The following is a 16270-nucleotide window of genomic DNA, read 5'->3' as shown; positions in this document are numbered from 1 at the left end:
GAAATCGCCTACTTCGTGAAGATCTACCCTAGTGAGGCAAGTCCTTCATGGGCGACGATCATGGTAGGATAGACAAGGTTGCTTCTTCGTGGACCCGTCATGGGTGGATCCCTCCGTGGACTCGCACAACTGTTACCCTTCATGGGTTGAAGTCTCCATCAACATGGATGTACGATAGCACCACCTATCGGAACCACGCCAAAAATCTCTGTGTCTCCAATTGCGTTTGCACACTCCAATCCCATCCCTTTACATTCTTGCAACTTGCATGATTTACTTTCCGTTGCTCATATACTCTTGTCATGCTTGCTTGATATGTATTGTGAACGGTTAAACTTGTGCCAAAACTCCACTTCAACTTAAAGAAATTAAAAACTGCAACTTTTATTGCTAAGAGTCTATTCATCCCCCCCTATAGACACTTCTTCTCGATCCTTTCATCTCTGCAAAACTCAATCAACATTGCTTAAATAATCATCGAAAGACTTCCCATAAATGGAGAAGTCATCCATGAAGATCTTAAGAATCTTTTCACAAAAGTCAGAGAATATAACAGTTATACATCTTTGGAAGGTACCAGGTGCATTTCATAAACCAAAACGCATACGTTGATAAGCATAAGTTCCAAAAGGACAAGTAAAAGTGGTCTTTTCTTAATCAGGTTGGGAAACAGGTATTTGTGAAAAACTAGAGTATCCATCAAGGAAGCAAAAATGTGTGTGCTTAGATAGTCTTTCCAGCATTTGATCAATAAAAGGCATAGGGTAATGATCTTTTCTAGTTGATTTGTTTAATTTTCTAAAATCAATTACCATTCTATAGCCTGTAACATTTCTTTGTGGAATAAGTTCATTCTTATCATTAGGAACAGCGGTAATACCTCCTTTCTTAGGAACACAATGAATAGGACTTACTCATCTACTATCAGCTATATGATAGATTATACCTGCTTTCAGAAGTTTTAATATTTGCGTTCTTACCACTTCCTTCATCTTTGGATTTAACCGACGTTGGTGATCAACAACGAGTTTAGCATCAGGTTCCATATTAATCTTGTGCTGACATAGAGTGGGACTAATGCCCTTTAAATCATCAAGAGTATATCCAATAGCAGCTCGGTGCTTCCTTAGAACTTTCAATAATCTTTCTTCTTCATGTTCTGAAAGGTTAGCACTAATAATAGCAAGTATCTTATTCTCATCAAGATAAGCATATTTCAAAGTGTCTGTCAATTGTTTTAATTCAAACACAGGATCACCTTTAGGTGGAGGAGGACCTTCTAGAGTTTTAATAGGCAAATTGTGTTTAAGCAGAGGACTTTGTTCAAAGAAAATCTTATCTATTTCATTTCTTTCATGCATATGCAAATCATTTTCATGGTCTAGCAGATATTGTTCTAGAGGATGAGTAGGAGGCAAAACAATAGAAGCATGACCAATTATTTCATCCTTACTAGACAATTCTTTTTCATGAAGCTTTCTACTAAACTTGGAAAATTTAAACTCATGAGACTCATCACCAAAGCTAACACCGACAGTTTGTTTCTCATAGTCTATTTTAGCATTAACGGTGTTCAAGAAAGGTCTACTAAAGATAATGGGACAAAAATCATCTTGTGGGGAACCAAGAACAAGAAAATCAGTAGGGTATTTTATTTTCCCACACAAGACTTCAATATCTCTAACAATCCCAAGTGGTGTGATGGTATCTTTATTAGCAAGTTTAATAGTGGCATCTATTTCTTCTATTTAAGTGGGTGCTATGTCATTCACAATTTCTTGATATAAGGTAAAGGGAATATCACTCACGCTAGCACCTATGTCGCATAAACCATGATAACAGTGATCTCCTATTTCAACTGAGACAACAGGCATGTCAACAACGGGTCTATGTTTTCCCTCTTTATTAGGTTTGGCAATTCTAGTAGCTTCATTACAGAAGTAAATAACATGCCCATCTGTATTTACTTCCAGGAGATCCTTAACCATAGCAACACTAGGTTCTACTTTGATTTGTCCATCAGGTTTAGGTGTTATAATATAACTTTTGTTAACCACAGTTGAAACATCAACATGTTCCTTTATCCTAACAGGGATAGGTGGTTTCTCAATGTAAGCAGTAGGAACAACTGGATCAACATTATAAATAATAGTTTCCTCTTTAGCTAGTTCCGGTTCTTTAATTTCTTCTTTAATAGGTGGGTGATATTTAAACCACTTCTCCTTAGGGAGATCAACATGAGTAGCAAATAATTCACAAAAGGAGGCTACTATCTCAGAGTCAAGTCCATATTTAGTGCTGAACTTTTGAAAAGCATCAATATTCATAAAAGATTTAACACAGTCATACTTAAGCTTAATACCTGCCTCTTTACCTTCTTCGAGTTCCCAATCTTCAAAGCTGCATTTAATTCTTTCCAAAAGATCCCACCGGAATTCAATAGTCTTCTTCATAAAAGAACCAGTGCAAGAAGTATCAAGCATCGATTGATCATCACGAGAAAGCCGAGCATAACAATTCTGAATAATAATTTCTCTTGAGAGCTCATGATTGGGGCATGAATATAACATTTACTTAAGCCTCCCCCAAGCTAGAGTGATACTTTCTCCTTCACGAGGCTAAAAATTATATATGTAATTCCGATCACGATGAACTAGATGCATGTGATAATTTTTTTGGTGGAACTCCAATTTCAATCGATTCCAATTCCAAGATCCAATATCATCACATAGCCTATACCATGCCAATGCCTTTTCCCTTCAAAGATAAAAGGAAAACCTTATTAACTTCATCTCCGGGTAAACCTGCAAGCTTAAAAAATTCACATATTTGTTCCACATATATCAAGTGCATTTCAGAATGTTCGGTTCCATCTCTCCTGCATAAGGATTAGCTAGCAGTTGTTCTATCATACCCGAAGGAATTTCTTATTCAATATTTTCAGTAGGTGCAGTAGGTTGAGGGGTAGCTAATTGTGGTTCCGGTCGAGGTGAAGATACCCCGAACAAACCCCTCAAAGGATTGTTTTCCATAGTAATAAGTGACAGTAAATTTCAACACACTATATAAATGTTTTCTTACCAATTTCCACTTACCAAAGGTGCTTCACTCCCCGGCAACGGCGCCAGAAAGTAGCCTTGATGACCCACAAGTATAGGGGATCAACTATAGCTCTTTTCGGTAAGTAAGAGTGTCGAACCCAATGAGGAGCAGAAGGAAATGACAAGTGGTTTTCAGCAAGGTAATGTCTGCAAGTGCTGAAATTGTAAGTAACAGAGTAGTTTGATAGCAACATATTTTGTAACGAGCAAGTAATGATAATAGTAACAAAAGTGCAACAAGGTAGCCCAATCCTTTTGAGGAAAATGACAGGCCAAAATGGTCTCTTATAGTAAGCAAGCGTTTTTGAGGGTACACGGGAATTTCATCTAGTCACTTTCATCATGTTGATTTGATTCGTGTTCGCTACTTTGATAATTTGATATGTGGGTTTACCGGTGCTTAGGTGTCGTTCTTACTTGAAAAAGCCTCCTACTTATGATTAACCCCCTCGCAAGCATCCCCAACTATGAGAAAAGTATTATGGATAAATCCTAACCATAGCATTAAACTTTTGAATCCAATCAGTCCCTTACGGAATAGCGCATAAACTAAGGTTTAAGCTTCTGTCACTCTCGCAACCCATCATCTAATAACTAATGCACAATGCATTCCCTTAGGCTCAAAATATGGTGAAGTGTCGTGTAGTCGACATTCACATGACACCACTAAGGGAATCACAACATACATACTATCAAAATATTGAACACATATCAAGTTCACATGATTACTTGCAACATGATTTCTCCCGTGACCTCAAGAACAAAAGTAACTACTCACAAGTGATAAACATGCTCAAGATCAGAGGAGTATTAAATAACATAATGGATCTGAACATATAATCTTCCACCAAATAAACCATATAGTAATCAACTACAAGATGTAATCAACACTACTAGTCACCCACAAGCACCAATCTATAATTCTGATACACAGATTAAACACAAGAGATGAATTAGGGTTTGAGAGGAGATGGTGCTGTTGAAGACGTTGATGGAGATTGCCCTCCCCAAGATGGGAGAGTTGTTGGTGACGATGATGACGATGATTTCCCCCTTCGGAAGGGAAGTTCCCCCGGCGAAATCGCTCTGCCGGAAGGCAAAAGTGCTCCTGCCCAAGTTCCGCCTCGAGACGGCGACCCTCCATCCCAAAAGTCCTCTCCTGATTTTTTCTAGATCAAAATGACTTATATATATATATATATATATATATATATATATATATAGGGTCGCGCTATTCGTCACCCTGGTTGAGGAATAGTTATTCTTCACCCCCCTCTATTTTACCATCAATGCACAGTAATTTTACGTTCCGTAAGTTTTGTCTTATTTTCGAGGCAAAAAGGGACCGTAAAAAAATATATAATCGCCATAAAAATATTTTATGTTATGTAAAATTACAAACATAAAAACATAGTCTAAAATACACATAAACTGCAAATTTTCTTGTCTTATGACCTATATTTTTATTTTTTTATGTCAAATTTTACGTAGTGAATCAATAGGAATGTAACTATTTGAATTTGAAATGTAATTTAATTATGAAATGATCGTAAGATTACCTCGAATGAAGAATAATTTGTTCTGCACCCTGAGTGATAAATAGTAACACTATATATATATATATATATATATATATATATATATATATATATATATATATATATATATAGAAAGTCTATTAGTAACCCAGGATGAAGAATTACTTATTCTTCGCCCCGGTCGATCAACCCAGCCACGGTACAGCTTGGCAAGGTTCCAAGCGATATAAAATTGTATCAATACCGATGTAAGATTACCTTGACGCTGGGAGGAGCCAGCCCGCTCCTCGATACCTTCGCTAATTAGGTGCTCACCTGCGAGCGGTTTCTACTTTGAACGAGGAGGGCGCTGGGCGCGGTGAGTGGTGGGGCTCGACGGCGTGATACTCGGCGGAGATTGTTGCCGCCCCTGTCCTCCTCTGCCCCGTGCACCGATTAGGAGGCGACAGTGGCTGCAGCCGCCGCGGTGGAAGAGCGGAGGGGATGATCAATTATTCCCAATTTGAGCTGCGGCGGCCGGCGCCGCCGGCCACTGCAAAATCTAGCCCTGCACTAACGGAGAAGCCTCTAGCAACAAGAACACAGCGGTGACTGCCAGCCTCCATATGGTCTGCTCTCTCTCTAACCAAGTAATTGTTTTCTCCTTGGTCTGGTTCTCCCGTGATTTCTTCTTCTTGGAGATTGGTGCGTAAAAATTGGATTGTAAAAGTTCCTCCTGATCCGTCTATTTAGACGCCTGCACGCTTATGCTTTCTAAGCTCTGAGATTGACAGAAATTTAATTAGCTCAACTCTGGATAATGGGATGCTGGAAAGGAACTGCTGATGAGGGAGATTAGAAGAAGCTGGACGGGAATGGGCTTTCTATCAAAGAAGAAGAGAAGTAGCACAAGGCTCCTGAGGAGAAAACACAAGGTTATCTTCTTCGATCCAGCCAAAGATGGTAGCTCTGTCTCTTCTCTGTTTTAGATTATTCGTGCCTTCCTTTCTTTGAGCTCCACTGTTTTTGGATGAACTGGACTAGCCCCTCTTTAATCAATCAAATTCTCATGGAAAGAAGGTAAAGTGAAGTTTAATTGGAGGGTTCTTAATTAGTTGTTTCTCTTTTCTAATGGGGGCTGCATCATTTTTTTGAGGAGAGAACCCCTATTCCAGTGTAGGCTCTCTACTTGCTATTGGAGAGAAACAAATTAAGTAGTACTAATTAAGCATGATGACATGTCTACCTATATTTAATTAAACATGATGGGTTGCTTACATGTAATTTGTAGCTATTAGGTTGGATGATGATTTACTCGTATAATTAGTTGTTGTACTTTGCTAGTTTTTCATTGCTCATTTGGTAACACGAGAAAATTAAACTACAAGTATATGTATCAAAAGATAAGGAAACATTAATGCTCCACAACTTCTAGAGAAAATATGCATGTGACTGCCTGAATGCTTAATGCTGTTTGAGACTGGCAAAAGCTAGCTAGCATATATATATATAGTCAAAAAGGGTCATATCATCTAGAACAAAAGGTAGGCATGATGCTCAGTGTCTTTCTATAATTGATACTAATTAATTCTGAAGCTGCAGAGGTGTCATTCTTTTGTTTTGATTGCCTGATGATTCCTTTTTGTCCTCATTTGATATCCAGGCTGCTGAGGTGACACATAGATACTAACTAATTCTGAAGCTGCAGAGGTATCCTTATTTGTGGTAAGAATGAGTAGCACATGGATGTATGCTTGCATTGATGTATGCCTATCTAGAACAGGTCAATGAATGAGCAAATACTCCAAATGCCTATGCACGTGTTGCTTCTTGTTCACAAAGGTAACAGAGTAACACAAATTCACAATTTAGGAAAGGAAGGAAGTTCACAAAATACTGAACTTTGCACAACAAAATTCACCCTTTTACATGTTTGGACACAACATAACTTTTTTCCTAATTGACTTATAATTTCAAATACTTTTCCAGGCCCAGTTTGGGTAGAACATGGCCCGCTTTGGTGGGTGGCATGGTCATTCTTTTCTGAACTGAAGCTGGTGTCAAAAGGAAGAACTAGGTCATTTCGTTGTAGTAACAAATTTTGAATGTTTCTTCATATTGTGTATTTTCCTACTCATGCCTTTGTGGAAGCTGCATATAATTTTTCCTCTCTCTACCATCCATGGCTCTGTTAATCTGTTTCTAGTTTTCTGACATTGATTTACGACATGTGGTGCGAATTATTATGCGGACAATCATCGTACATAACTTGTTGATGTGCACATTGCAAGGAAACCGAAGAAGTTTCTTTGGGAAGATGCACAACAAAGCAATGCGACATAGCCGGAACTTCTAATTAGTGCTTTGCCTTTCTCCTTGTCAATTTTTTCCATATCCTATTTTGGATGCTTCTTACGGAATACAGCTACCATTTCAGATATGAACTATTCATCATTGGGACGAGAAATCCATAGCTTCTGCAGTTCTATCTGGCTAAGGCATTTTGAAAGGAATCAGCAGTCTATCACCGAAGCGTTGTGCAATGGAAATAGTTCAGACTGCCACATGTAGTTTGTTACACAAATTAACTCAATTTCTTTTTTGCAAATAAGGCCATGCTGGTAGTTCTTATGGACAAATGTGTGTGTGGCAGCATCTATTTTAGATGACTTCGTGTTTCCAGCTTTTTGGAGTCACCAGGACATGCCTTTTGTGTCAGGATTCGTATTTTATGATGGCGCCTAGATTTCTTCCGTGACACAATGTATTTGTCACCTAGAATTTTTATCTGGCATAATGTATTTTACATTCCATTTATTTTTTGAGTTGTATTTTACATTCAAATTACTAGACCATGTATTGATGATATTATCGTATACGCCGGCATTTTAACTTTACATCAAGTCCCAGTTTTGTTCGAGTCATTTGCAAGCAACAACGCTGAAGTAACTGATATTTTTGTTTCACGTCAGCATTCCTATACTTCGTAAAAAAAATGAGAGAAAACTTCGTAATTTCTTAAGCCAGTGGTATACAAAAGGGTTAATAAGTCAAACGTGTTCCTACTTTATCTGGGCCTTAAATTATTTTTAGGGAATTATCTGGGGCTTAAATTTTCTTTCATGAGTAGCCAGTTTCTACCGTGAGTAATTATCAACCTCTTAAAAATAACGTCAGTGGTTATCGGAGATGAATTAGTGGAATGTAATCTTCACTATTGGAGCTGATTTAATGGATCTTGATTATCGGAGCTCATTTACTGGAACTTACTTTTTTGTTTGCCTTATTTAGAGAACGTAATCTTCTTACGTCGGCATGCACTTTTCTTACACCGGTGGTTCTCAGAAAAGCATCATGGGTAGTGGGTTTGGACACGCATATTAGCATGGGAGGTGCGCTGGTAATCTTATCCTTGCATGCACACTTTTTTACAACACATGCAAGTTTTCTTGCGACGTTGAGGCCTAGGGATGGGCTGGGGTGAGGAATAATAATTTCTCACCCAGGGTGACGAATAGCACGACCATATATATATATATATATATATATATATATATATATATATATATATATATAAAGTCTATTTAAGACCTGAGGAATAATTTATTCCTCACCCCGGTCGATCGACCGAGGCAGACCTTACATCCAACCAAGCCGCCACCGTTCTGCGATTGGAAGAAAGGCCCATCCCTCGCTGTAAATTTACATCAGGGGCGAGGTAATTTTACCTTTTATGCGTTTACTCAGAACACAGCCCACCTCTCCGTCCTTTTTAGAAAGCTGCGAACGGTTTTGGGACTAACGACGGCGAACGGCGGCGTGGTGCTCAACGTTGCCAGGTTGGCTAGGTCTTGGGCGGCGCCCGTGGTTGGTGATGGCGGTGCAGGCTTAGCGGCGTGGTACTCGGTGGCAGTTGGTGGCCTCGGCGGTGCGGTGAGCTCTCTGGTTCCTCGGTGACGGGCAACGCAGCGGGTTATATCGACTGCGACCGCTTCGTGCTCTGCTCCGGCCACGACGGCGCCGCTCCATCTCGCGAACTATGACGGCATCACGGTAAGCTCTCCACACTTTGGTTTTTTGCCCGGATTTATGCCCCTGTATTTTTCCTCCTGTCCTCACCCAATCCATTGAGGAACTTAAGCATAATCGTGGGCATGTCTTGCCGGTTGTGGCGGCTGCCATGGTGCGAGGGTGTGGCCCTTCACAGATTGAACAATTGATGGATACCTGTGCTAGGTTCCTGAAGTTTTACTGGCTTCAATTTGGGTGCACAAGTTTTGGTATGGCCTTTGGCAGATTTGATAATGTGCGCCTTCTTCCTATATCGACCAAGACTGAACAAAAAATCGCATGGCCGTGGTGATCTGGTCCACGAGATAGATGACTAGATGTTGGGGGTAAATAAAGAAGAGCTTCTCTCCAGATCTGACCAACGCAGTCCTACTAATCTCCAATCTTCCATAAATAGAGCTACCAATGCGTTTGTGTCTAATGACTCCTCAGGTTCAGTGGCTTTTGTATAATTACTCCTCAATTTAGCATGCCCATATGCTGCATTTTCTATCTGCCGTGGTCCATCAAATATTAGTTGTTAGATTAAGAAATAAGAGCTACTTAGTGTAATCATTATGGATCTATGTAGGTTTGAGGTCTCTGGGTCTTGAATTAGGCAATAAAACGTGGGTTGTAAGATAATTGGGTTCATAAATTGGTCTTCGGATTTATAATTTTGTTTTTTGAATTGGAACCTCATGATTCCATGACTTAAACTGGCTCAGCAACATCGCTGGCCAAGAGTACAGATACATCGTTCGGCAGGTCGTCCAACTACAGCCGGTGGGGCACCTGACCACCACTACCCATTGCAGCAAGGGCGTTGGCTACCTTATTACAATCACGAGGAGTACAAGAAAACATCACATTGGTGAAGTTCAATCGAATAAACATCACATTGGGATATATATTAGCTTCAAGAGTAACAGTTGAGCTCAAAGAAGACGAAGCAAACATTATAACTAGTACTGAGATGAGAAGTATCTCAGGTCTGTAGTTGCAGAATCAGGATGGATATTATAATGGATTTTCCCATTTGAATTGGGTTTCAAAGATGAGTTGTCGCGATATGTATTTTCTATCTTCTTTTATTTCAGTTCATAAAACATATAGGGTAATTAGTATTACTTCTATATTTCTGTCCACTTAAACTCTTACTGATTTATTCCAGTTTCTGTTTTTACAAATAATGGTTTAACCATTGTTGTTTGTGTTTGTGTTGTAGCCTGCTGTGGCTTAAGATGAGCTCAAGCCTGAATCCTTTAGTTTAGATCGTATTACTTTTCTCAGATTCCGTGGTCCAGTTTTGGTTTGCGTTGCTCCAAACCTAGCACTTGCAGTTGCTTGTTTCAGAAATCCAAGTTATATGTCAGATTTCGGCCGTCGAGGTAAATCCTTCCAGCTGATGCATATTATCATTATGTGCTTAATTACTACATGTGCAGTCGTCTCATAATTATTGCGACCGTAATTTTTATGGAGTTTTCCTCTATTCAGCCTTTTTAATTTCCTTCAGAAATACATTCAGCTTGTTTGGGAGGGTACACTTATAAGGATTTGTGTATAAAAGGTTAATGTTCTAAAGACGCTCTTGCTGCAATACAACGTTGGCATGTAATGTGCTTAGCTATATTACTAACCAATGACTAGTTATGCATCTTTTCATGTGAAAAAAAGAGAAAAACATGGCTTACTTTCTGCATGCGTGTGGCCAAGGCATAATTTCTGATCCATCATAGAATGGATATTTTTTCTTCTAATCATGTGAGGCGCCTTTGTTGCTACCAAAATAGAATACATATATCAACCATTTACTACTAAAACAATAATCATATTTATCGACTTTCTACTTTGTACTGAAGCTTACCAATTTAACATCTGTTTTGGTACATTCTTGAAACAAACGTAATTTTATGTTTCTTGCCCAGCCATTGTTTCTATACGGATCCATATCAACATTTTTTAATTCAGATTCATATAAACTGTAAGGCATTGCTTTTGGTCTTCTTTAACATGTTTTCTTGTCTTTCAGAGGAATCCACTCAAATATGACTTATTTGTTTCCTTTCACCTTTTACTACTCTACACTGCCAGATTTATTTATTTTCCATTTTTTACTTATTTATCTACAGATTATCTGCATGATTTTCCATCAGTTGCATAACCAGTCTTCTGTTGAGTATTTTGATTTTGTCATTGGGTAGCTGCAAGCGAGTCGTTACTGCTGAAACTCTACCTAGAATCTATATTGTTTTGGCAGGCAATGGTACCCAGGTAGATGGACTAGCTGCTTGCTCCGTGCCCGTTCTAGTGCACGCTACATCATATATAGATGTACTCCCTCCGTTCGGAATTACTTGTCTCGGAAATGGATGTATCTAAATCTAAAATACGTCTAGATACGTTCATTTCTGCGACAAGTAATTCCGAACGGAGGGAGTACATAGTTCAGGGAATGAGAAGTCAATACATGCAGGACCGAATCTGGAGGTAGGCACCAAGACCCAATAAAGAACAACTCCTGATGGGTTGTAATCCATCGCCTCCTCCAGCAACTCCTGCTGATCAGCAGTAATGAGCAGCCACGGCGGAGGAAGCCCCAACAAATGGAATGGCGCTTCAACCACACTTTGTGACGTGCAAGTGTCAGCCGCCTGCAAAATGATGCTCTTGGCACAGAACTGTGAAAATTAGAGCTTTTGGGGGGTTCCTGGGTTAGTAGTGTTGCGCTTTTGATCCGTTCCATCTCTTAGTGTGGTGAATTTAATGATTTTTAGCCATTAAAATATATCAGAACGAATTATGATGCATTTGATTGTGTCAATTACATGGGGACTGCAGAGTAGTATGAGTATCATTAGTGTAATTTGTACAGCAAAAATAGTTCGTATCGTCAAGACAATGTACTTACATGTTAACTCCCTCTCACTTTTAGTTGTTCGAAAGTACTCCCTCCGTCCCATAATATAAGAGAGTTTTTTTAACGCTCTTATATTATGGGACGGAGGGAGTCGGTAGCTCCAGCTTGAATTGCATAACCGAAAGATTTGAGTACAATTATCCACATATTTTATGGAGAAAACTTTCAGTGGTATTGACATGGCTCATGGTGTAAAATGTAAAAGTATGATTTTGTTTGACTGGGTACACTGGTTGTAAAGGCCTTCCTTAAACCTACTTTGTGTAGTTATTAACATCTCCTGCTGAGTATGTATGATTTATAATAGCTTGTCCTTATGGATGGTAACAAAGCTGCAGTACCGCCAATATGACATTGCACCATTATCTTCTTGAAGTGTTCTAGAAGATGGACATTCAAAAGGATGAAGGCTATGGTGATTTCAGCTATTTCACATTTGTTAGATGCATAATTCCACATGCGACGATTGCTCCTTCTACATGATAATTATTGTAGAATGGAATTTGTTTTTATCTTTATATTTAAGTTGGTATTAGAGCAAAAAATAATAATTAAGTTAGCAGATCATAATATTTTGTACCATCACACACCGACCCTTGGCCTTAACTTACGTGCTAAGCCGCAAGTAAATTTGCATGGACATTTTTCCTATGTTGGCTGACAACAGTTTTTCCAAGTCTGTATCTCTACGAAATAAAATTTTGAAACGAAGCCTTATCCAAAAAGAGAACTCAGGAACGTCCCGTAACACTACGACAACATCATACTGAGACTTTGATACGCTAATAGTCCCTCAACATGCAGCATGTAGCTTACTTGCATGCAAGTCGTAAAATTACCTCACTCCCTTTTGTTTACGGTGGGAAACCAACCCCTTTCTCCATGCTGTAATTTTACCTCAAGAGCTTTGCTTCTGACGGCTTGAACTTCTGTCCGTGTGATTGGACTGGGGTGAGGAATAAGAATTCCTCACCCAGGGTGACGAATAGCGCGACCATATATATATATATATATATCAGAAGATGAGCACCGGAGGTGGGCTGAGGGGAGCACAAACCACCAGGGCGCGCCTCGGCTCCCTGGGCGCCCAGGTGGGTTTTACCCGCCAGGTGGGCCCCCTCTGGTACTTATTGGCTCCAATATTCCTCATATATTCCATAAAAAATCTCCGCAAAGTTTCAGCTTGTTTGGAGTTGTGCAGAATAGGTGGCCTGACGTAGCTTTTCTGGGTCCAGATTTCCAGTTGCCGAAATTCTCTCTCTTTGTGTGTACCTTGCATATTATCAAAGAAAAAACATTATAATTACTCCAAAAAGAACTATTATGCATAAAAACATCATAAATAGTAGTAGGAAAACATGATGCAAAATGGACGTATCAGTTATCGGTACCTGTCTCTACCGTGTCATCGAAGTTTTCTTTCAGCCTTGCTGGAAGAATAATTGAGGAGAGAAGAACTAATCTCACCCTTGATATGGTGAGAACACTGATGTCCATGAAAGACATGGAGCTATCAAGAAGGAGAGCCCAACACACTGTAGAAAACACGAAACTGCTAGCCGCGTTTGGAGATATGCCCCTTGAAGAAGATGAGCCGGAAGACTAGTTGTAGGCTTGTAGTGTAGTTCTTTTCTTTTTATTTTGTAATTTTATTTCCCTTTTGTAGTTTTAGAACCTAAGGATGGAAGGTTTTAATGAGGTATCCACTAACAAAGCTCAAAATTTATGCCACATAATACTTTGCCTCAATTTTTTATGCATTATTGTTGCCTCATGTGCCTAACTTCCTTAACATGCCCAACATGCCATTTTTTGCTATAAAAAAGGATGCCCACCCTTCTTATTTCTCACACTCAAACTCTATCTCATTTTCCACACACAAACATGACTGATCCAAATCAAAACGTTCATCCGAGACGCTCTCCAATCTGAGCCAACTACGATGCCCAATTAGTTATAGAGGAGGATGGTCTCACCGAGCTTTTTGCAAAGTGCAAAAGATGCGATAAGAAGTTGCATGTTGGAAAGCACGGTGCAACTGGCCACCCGATGAGGCACAAGATGGCACACGTCAAGACAGACGAGGCTGCGACTACGGCTGTGGGTGCGGGGCAGGAATGATGAAGGATATGAGCAATGTAATCTTTGAATTTTTTAATCTTTTTTTGTTCTAGAGCATGTATTGTACTCGTTTACTTGGGATGGAAGGTTTTAATAAGGCATGCGCTAATAAAACTCTAGATTTATCCCACATAATACTCTAACATGCCTAATGTGCCATTTTTTCCTTTGAAAAGGGATGCCCACCCTTCTCATTTCTCACACTCAAACTCCATCTCATTTTCCACACACAAACATGGATGACCCAGATCAAAATGTTCATGGGAGAGGCTCCAGAATCTAGGACTACTACCAAGCACAAGTAGTTATGGACGGTACAATTCCGAGCTAAAAGGAAGGTGCAAAAGATGCGGTCGTTTATTGCGCATTGCCGGTACGGCCCAATCAACATCCTTACTAGGCACAAAGCATCACACATTAAGAGAGATGAGGAGGCCGCGGCTGCGGGGCAAGGATGAAGGATCCCAATTAGTTGAGTTGTAGTCTTTGTAATTTTTTAACCTTTTAGTATTTCTAGAAATCTAGAGCATGACATGTACTCTTTTATTTCTTTGGGATGGAAGGTTTTAATGAGGCAAGCGCTAATAAAACTCTTGATTTATCCCACATAACACTCCACTGAATTTTGCAATTTCTTATTTTTTGGGCCTTCCCCCCTATTTTCTGAGGTATTTCACAAAAAGAAAAAAAAGCATGCCTGGGCAGGCTAGCGTGCCTGGATGTGCCGCGTCCCAGCCCATTTAATCCCCGTGTCGTGCCTGGGATACTAGTTGCAGCACGTGGGCCGGCTCGACACGTCCCACCTATTAATCATGCCATGGGGGGCTGTGATGTGCGAGGCACGATTACGGTGGGCCGGGCTGGGCTGGCCCATTTGGCCAGGTATGTATTACATGCATGAGTTGGCTGAGTGATCTCTGACTATGTATTTTTTATTTGGTCATGGATATTCCACACCCTCAATGTTGATTAGTCTAGGCATTTTAATTCTAGATTTTAGACTTGAATAGCCTAGCTTAGCTTACTTTTAGTTAAAAATGTTTTATTCTTACTGTGGGAAATAGCCAAGAAGGGAACACTCGTTGTGCAATGCCAAGGAATGCATCACTGTACTCTTGGAGTTATAACTTACTTTGTCCATCTTAGTTATTCTACGCTGCTTTAGAATACACTTAGATCAAAGATAGCCCTGCTTTAGTATTAAACTTTAGAGCACCCAAACCACTCCAATGACCATAGATTAGATTTACAAAGAGTGTCACTTTCACGGAGAGAGAAACTCAAATCTTGGTTTGAGGGTGGAAAGTTGGGATGGAGTGGCAACACTATCTGATGCAAGATAACCGGTTTAACTCACCGACAGAGCTATGTGCTGTAGGGGCCACAAACCCTAGCATTAGGTAGTTTTGTGAAGAATTATTTTACCAAAAAAGGCTTTCACCCCGCTTTATAAATAAAGCAAACCATCGAGCACAAAGTCAACAAGGTACCAACCGAACAACACACACACACACAACACCACCGCGGCAAGGTCCAACACAAACGCACACAAACACTACACAAGTTTCAGCTGTGGGCACAACACGACAAGCCCAACATAGACAAGAGGCACGCACAACACAAACACGGCGGTGGCAACGAGGTAGAGAGAATATAGTCCGACTCTGGTGGATCTGGGGGAAGCAGAGGAGCCATCTGGAGAGCCATCACGCGAAGCTAGGTGATGATGGAGGTGATGGCGTCTCTCTCCCTGGGGCGGCTAAGCGGCCACCAAAACTGCATGTAACCAGACCATTTGAACAAAGCATCAGTAGCGTGACAAAGAGGGACATGCTGAATCACAAGCTTATTCCTAATAGTCCACAGCGTCCAGGCTAGCACACCAATGGTCAACCACCTAATGTGGCGAGACGCAGGTGGCACTGCCTGAAGTTCGGCGAAGAGAGTGGGGAAGTTGTTGTGGTCCTAGCTTCCACCCACTAATTCGCAGAAACAGCTCCATAGGAACTACGCGGACACACAGGTGAAGAAGATATGGTCCGTATCCTCCTCAGGCCCGTAGAGCAGGCACCGCCCATCACCAGGGCCGTTGCGCTTCAGGACCTCTATGCCGGATGGAAAGCGGGCGCGAATCCATTTCCACAAGAAGATCCTAATCTTCAAGGGGAGCCTGATCGCCCAAATGGAGGTGAGGGCATCAGGGCCCGGCGAAGGGGCTATGGCCTGGTAGAGAGATTTAGAGGAGAATTGTCCAGATGGCTCTAGCTGCCACCTGGTGCGGTCCTCTCCTATCTCCAGATCCAGCTCGTGCAAAGCAATGCAGTCGAGCAGGTCCTGCCATGCAACATTTTCCGCTGGACCAAATGGTCTCCGAAATGCGAGGTGCCCTAAGTCAATAAGGGCCACCGCTACAGAAATCCGTGGATCAACCGCGATGGAGAACATGTTAGGGAAGCAAGCCGCGAAGGGGAAGTCTCCAGCCCAACGATCGAACCAGAACAGTGTGGCGGTGCCAGATCCAACCGCAATCGAGGTCCCGATGCGGAGGACTGGGAGTA

The 16270-nt window shown here is 40.7% G+C and overlaps 1 long non-coding RNA gene across 1 annotated transcript; it reads left to right on the top strand.

Moving 5' to 3' along the window:
* Positions 1 to 8282: 8282 nt before the first annotated feature.
* LOC123189034 (uncharacterized) lies at positions 8283 to 11599 on the top strand. The gene is made up of 2 exons (XR_006495538.1): positions 8283 to 8671; positions 9897 to 11599. It is a non-coding gene; the product is annotated as an uncharacterized lncRNA (long non-coding RNA).
* Positions 11600 to 16270: the final 4671 nt, after the last annotated feature.

Source organism: Triticum aestivum, chromosome 2A, assembly GCF_018294505.1.
Source record: "Triticum aestivum cultivar Chinese Spring chromosome 2A, IWGSC CS RefSeq v2.1, whole genome shotgun sequence".
NCBI classification, from domain to species: Eukaryota; Viridiplantae; Streptophyta; class Magnoliopsida; order Poales; family Poaceae; genus Triticum; species Triticum aestivum.
The sequence above is the reverse complement of the archived record's forward strand: the minus strand, read 5'-3'. Positions and strand labels throughout refer to the sequence as shown.